The sequence below is a fragment of the Streptopelia decaocto genome (genome assembly GCF_964273445.1).
Source record: "Streptopelia decaocto genome assembly, chromosome: 22".
NCBI classification, from domain to species: domain Eukaryota; kingdom Metazoa; phylum Chordata; class Aves; order Columbiformes; family Columbidae; genus Streptopelia; species Streptopelia decaocto.
In genome coordinates this window covers 3,819,555-3,825,554 of record NC_138677.1, presented here as the reverse complement: position 1 = coordinate 3,825,554, position 6,000 = coordinate 3,819,555, and positions in this window count along the sequence as shown.

Genomic DNA, 6,000 nt, shown 5'->3' with positions numbered 1-6,000 from the left:
GTGGGTGCCGGGGGCTGCGGCTCAGCAGCCCCCGGGTGTCACTCACGTACGCTTTGCTGCTGATCTGTTCCCACCCGGATCGTGGGGAGCGTTTCCCCTCGTGTCTTGTTCAAACAGAGAGACGAGAAGCGCATACAAGAATAGGGTGTTGCTTTGGTTTTTTTTAAATAGAAATATTCCCATTTAAGTGCTGTGCGGATAGTTCAGACTCACTCGGGTGGCGCAAGAAGCTCTGAGGGCGGCCACGGCGGCAGCTCCGGCTCCCGTGTGCAGGGGCAGCGCTGGAGTCACTTGTCCCCATGCCCAGGGGGATCAACCACCCCCAAGGGTGAGATGAGAACAGCGACTGATGTTCACACACACGGTCCTGAACACCTGAACAAAGCTAATGGTGGAGAAAGAGATTTTAGGGGAACATTGGTCCGAACCCGCTCAGACATGGGTCACGTCTGTGTGTCCGTCCCTTCCTTCAGGATGAAGGACAAGCTGCAAACCACACCCCGCTCTCCAAAATAAACTAAAACCCCTGAATAAATGCACCAAACCCCATGCAGACACCAAGCAACCTCCCCCAGCCCCGGCAGAGCCCCCGCCCAGCCAGCGGGCAAACCCAGCGGCTCCGTTTGCAGCTGGACCGGCCACGGTGGCTCCAAGACGTGGCATCCTCAGCACCAGGGTGACATTGGTGTCTCCAGACCAGGGTGACATCGCCCAGCGCTGTCAGGGCCCAATGGGTCGTTATTGCAGCGTCCATAGGTGCTTCAACCCAATACGGGGAGAGGGGAAGTTACAGGGGTAGAAAACACAGGCACGAGGATTCAGGCCGAAAAACAAGAACAGGCTGTCAAGAGGCAGCGAGAGGAGGACGGGAATGGAAACCGTGTCTGGTTCTTTCAAATCCCACTAGAGCCCGGCTCCTCCGCAGAGACTTCCCAACTCAAACCGCTTCAAACCCCACACCTGCTTGCACTAAAAAATATGTTAAATAATTCAGTTTTCACTCGTGTGCTCTCGAGCTGCAGAATCCTCCTGGCTGCTGGAGCTCCGTGGTGTTTCGGGGGAAGGAGGGAGGTGGGAGCTGGGACCGGAGCTCCGTGTGCTGGTGCTGCTGCTCCACGCTGCTCTGCCGAGCTCACGGCACCGCGGCGGCCGCGGCACCGCCGGGACCGGGCCGGGAGGAGGGAGGGCTGCTGCGCTTCCCGCCCGCCGGGCTGCTCTGATCTGTGGCAGATGTCTCTCCGCTTTCAAGCGGCATCAAGAAGCGCCCGCTTTCATCCAGCCTCCTCCTCGGGAAATTTTCCCATAAGGGGAAAACGAATTACCTTCTGCGGTCTGTGCAAAGCCCCACAGCGCCGAGATGCGGCTGCGTCTTCACACCAGGCCAGAAGACTTGAATCCCGGCTTCTTCTGCTCCCGCTGCTGCCGATCACACAGGCTGTAGCCAGCAGGAAATCCCTTGTTTCAGGCACCGGGGCTCTGAAATTTTATGTCTTGTTCAGAAAATTACAATAGCAACAACAGAACCAGTGAAGATCTGGCACCTAAATGGAGATTCCCCGCCGGACTCCACACGCTGTGGGACGACAGTGACATGAAGAAGCGAAGCCACCCATGGCCGAGCGGCCCCGGAGCTCCCGTGTCCACAAACCAGCCTGAGGATTCTCCGGTGCTTCATCAACCGCCTGAGCTGAGGACACGGGTTTTACCTCCTGTGCTCTCTCTTCTTGCCTCCAATATCCGATATCGTCCCACTGGGACGGTGACCAAGCACCGAGATACCCAGAGTCTTCCAGTTCCTATTGCTGCCGTTCGCCTCCAAAGGCTTTAAAATGTTCGCACCCAGCTCACATCAGCGTTTGTCTCAGCTCTCCAAGAAGTGTGGCTGTTGTTGCATGTCTCGTTGCCCCAGCAGGTGCTGCTCACCTGGCAGGTGGCACAGGGACATCCCTGGTCCAGGGATGCTCTGGCTGGCAGGAGGGCGGGTGTCTGGCTGTGCCGCCGGTGCCCAGTCCTGTGTTTGCAGCCTCTGCTACAGCAAACACGGCATCTTAATTAAGGGACTCGTTGGCTTGCTGAACTCAGACAGATGGGATCTTAATTCAATTAGTATACTTTAATTACCTATTATAGTAGGACTTCAAAAAAATGGACACAAGTGGAAGGTTTTCTGAGTGGCTGTCAATCCCAGCGCACACTTATCAATGACGAGCAGCAAACGCTGCTCAGTGGGTTCTTTCTACCACTCCTGCTCCTCACCCCTAAAAACAGCTGAATTTTATCTACAGGTTTTGAAATTTTGCCTGATCTCTCCTCATGTATTGAACACAAACAACAGCAACACACACAAGTACATCTGTTGGAAAACAGGACGTCGCGTCCTCCCATCACCCCTACAAGCAAGAACTATGAAGAAGATCCACAGAGTTTTGCTTTACACGTTACAACCAGCTAATGCCAGTAAAAAGGCCTGAACCCAATGTAAGAATAAGCTTGTGTTGGGACACAAGGATGTGCCAGGTTATTTCTTCTGGTCTCTTTCAAAACTATGCCTAAGAGAAGCTTTGCACACAGAGATCACAGCTGGGATCCATCCCAAGGTGTCTGTCCCTATAGCTTATGTGAGACAAACTGGTGCTTAACAGGTGCTGATGGAAGAAACCGCTACTGCTTTGTGCAAACTGCTCATTCCAGGCCTGTTTTATCACACGGGGATGTTTGTGTCTAGAGCCAGAGCTGAGCTTTGGAAGAACATCCCTGTTGATCCATCCCAGAGCACCCCGAGCACCGGCAGGTCTCCCAGGTCACGATGCCAACGTCCCCAAACCTGCACCCCCCTGCTCTGCCGTGGCCACGGAGCTGCGGCCTGAAACCAACATCCCGCTCGGCTATTTCTGTCGAGTGTTCTGTTGTCTGGCAAAAACTCAATAATAAGCAATAATTTTGCCAGCGCCACCTGCCTAGAGGAGCGAAAAGGAGTTCGTGGGAAAGAAAGGGAACGCAGACAAGCTGCAATGCAGCACCGAGCGGAGCGGCTGCGGGAAACTCTCGACGCAACACCAAAAAGCCACCAGATCCTGGTGGTCCCGGCCATGGGGGTGTGAGCAGGAGGATCTGAGCACCGAACGTTCGCTGCTGCGCTGGGACCACAAAGCCGGGTCTCTCCATAGGGCTGGGCAAGCGCTCCAGGTCCCTCCAGTTCAGCACCCACCACCTCCATTCACTTTATTTTTTTGCCATTGACGCTTTTCGATTATTCAAAGAGTAACCCTCCGTTTCATCTCCACTGCCTCTGATTTTTCACCTTTTGGTGGAATAACTGCAATCCTCTCTCCACCTCGTCCCAATTTACCCCATCAATTAACAGACTTCCTCAAGTGATTTTAATAATTCAGTCTGAAAGGCTGATACATGAAGTTGGAGCAAGATGCAAAATCCAACCCCAAGCTTAACCCAAAACTCAGCTGATTCTTCTTGCCTGTGCTTTACCCAACAAACCGCAGCCCGGTTCGAAGGCCGCTGTGTGTGGAGCCACTCCTGCTTTATTTACTGTATCTATTTTCCAGAAGCCTCCCAGGTCACTGCAGTTATTTCCCCAACTATTTAATGGGGTTTTTCCCTGTTTCCCAGCTCTCCCCCGTCTTGCCCGCTGTGTTCCTGGGGGGGTCAGGCCGGCGCTCGCCCCCGCGCACCCACCAGTTCAAAGTTCACTTGGAACGTAACGCGGGCAAGAAACTGGAACCGGCAACACAAAATCTGCTGCAGCACGTGCCTGGAATCGCAGCCAAAGAGCCAAGTGGGCAGCAGGTCAGGAAAAGAAGACACCCGCTATAATTAAACATCTTCGTATCAGATTAACCAAAAAAAGTCATTAGGAATAAATGAGTTAAGTGATTCTGCAACACAAGTTAAACGGCAGTCACGGGAGAAGGACAAACTGCACGGCCCAGCCTGACTGAGATAATTATTTTAGCAAAGCTTATTGCAAAATAAATTGCACGGAAGTTGAGAAACCTTCTGAAATTGTTGTTTTCAAAAAAATCTTTGGCTCCTTCAAGGAAGCGGAGGAGAAAAAAAAAAAAAAAGAAAGGAAAATATAAAGCAAAAGGAGCGAGCCGGTATTGTGTCCTTAGCAGCAGTTTGAGCAGCAGAACAAAGGCAGGCAGAGTTTCAAAGCACAGCAGCTCTCCCCACTCCGCTGTTTGTTCTGCTCATGAGCAGACAAGCTGTTCCCTTTCATCTGGAAAAACTCACACAATAAGAAAAATACCTCAGTAGAATGTGAGTCTGTACTAACAAAGCCCCAGGGGCAGCAGGAGGAAATCTTCCGGCCAGCAGAAACGCTTTGGCGCTGGATCCTCAGCAGGCGGCTGCGGGTGCAGAAACGGGGACCGGACACTGTCAGGTGGCCCTGCCCGTCCTCCTCCTCCTCTTCACCGCGAAGGCTCCGGCCTCGCAGGTCAGCGAGCGGAGGCCGTGGCACAGAGCTGATGGGGAGAGGCAGCAGATGAAGGGCTGGCACAGGGTGAGGCTCCGGGTGACGCCCTCGGGGAACACAGGGAATCAAAAGCACGAGTGCGGGGTCCAACCTGGACTCGAATCCGGAGCCGTGGGAGCTGCGCTGCGGGTCAGAGCCGCTGGAAACGTCTCTCCGGAAGGTTGTTTTGATAAACATGCCATCTCCTTGTGGAATTCAAACCTCCAACTGTTCCACTGGCATGGACACCTCTGCAGCACCAGCACAGGCCACAGATTGCGAGTTAACTTGAATTACATTTCAGATCTGGGGAGGGTGGCAGTGGGAGGTTGATGAACAGTATGCTCTCGCTCTGATGTTGTTACAACCAGATGGCTTCAGCTTATCATTTACAATAAAAAACAAACAACAAAAAAGTGAAGCTGACAAATAAATCATTAATTCACCTGCAACTGGCAGGATGTGAGCAAGTCGCCTCCTTCGCAGATCTGACAGCGCGTTCCGGCTGCGCAGGAGGGGCTGGGACGACAAGCCCAGCACAGATCACTGTCCTGCAGGGATCTCCCGTCCTGGGGGAAGGAGCCACAAGACCCGCAGCGCTTTCCGGTGACACCTCCCAAGAAACGCTGAGCACCGGCGCCTGAACACACATTCACCTCCTCCAGGCGCCTCTGCTCGCCGGGCTGGGATGCTCCGGTCGGTCACTCCAGCGGGACAGGGATGAACGGCTGGGGCAGGTGGAATATTTCAATAAACAACGCGGTTACTGCAGCGTAATTAGACATCTCTGTGCCACGCAGACAACTCCTGCAATTACCTGGCAATGAACTTTTCATGTCTGTACGCAATTAGAAGCTGAAATGCTGGGTTTGAGTCCTGACAGGGGAGGGGGGAGAAGCTCGTTATGACTAAATGCTTCGCTTACCTAAAAGGAAACGCACGCTAAATCCAATATAAAAGGAATTAGCGGCGTTTGAGCAATAGATGTAATATGGGAATTGGTGAACCACGTAGAAGGAAGGATTGCTATGCGGAGGGTTGTGCGTTTGTGGTGAGAGCTCGGTGAGGAACACAAGGGGTAGGGACCCTCTCAAGAGTCCCCATCTATAAACACATCCAGCAGCCAGATTAAACACGAGCGTGCGAAAGGAATTCTCCTCCACACAAGGGACAGGAGGCTGCGCGGCAGCACGGTGACAGAATGAAAAACTGGAGACAACAGACACCTCATCTATTTCCTAGACACAACAGCGTTACCCTCTGTAAGCCATTCCGTGCCCCAACGGACCATCCAAGGTCAGATCAATCACGGTGCGTTCCAGTCCGCCCTCCCTGGAGATCTGGGGCTAATGACACCCTCCTGTGCCAGACCCCGACTGTCCCCGCTCCCCGCAGACAGGCCCAGCTTCAATGGGAGCCCAGGGCCCCGCTGCGGGCAGCTGGCATTAAAACCATGCTCTCCACTATTCCGGTAATACCTGCTAGGAGCAATAAACCAGGTTTGCACTGCAGCTCTGTGTGCGACA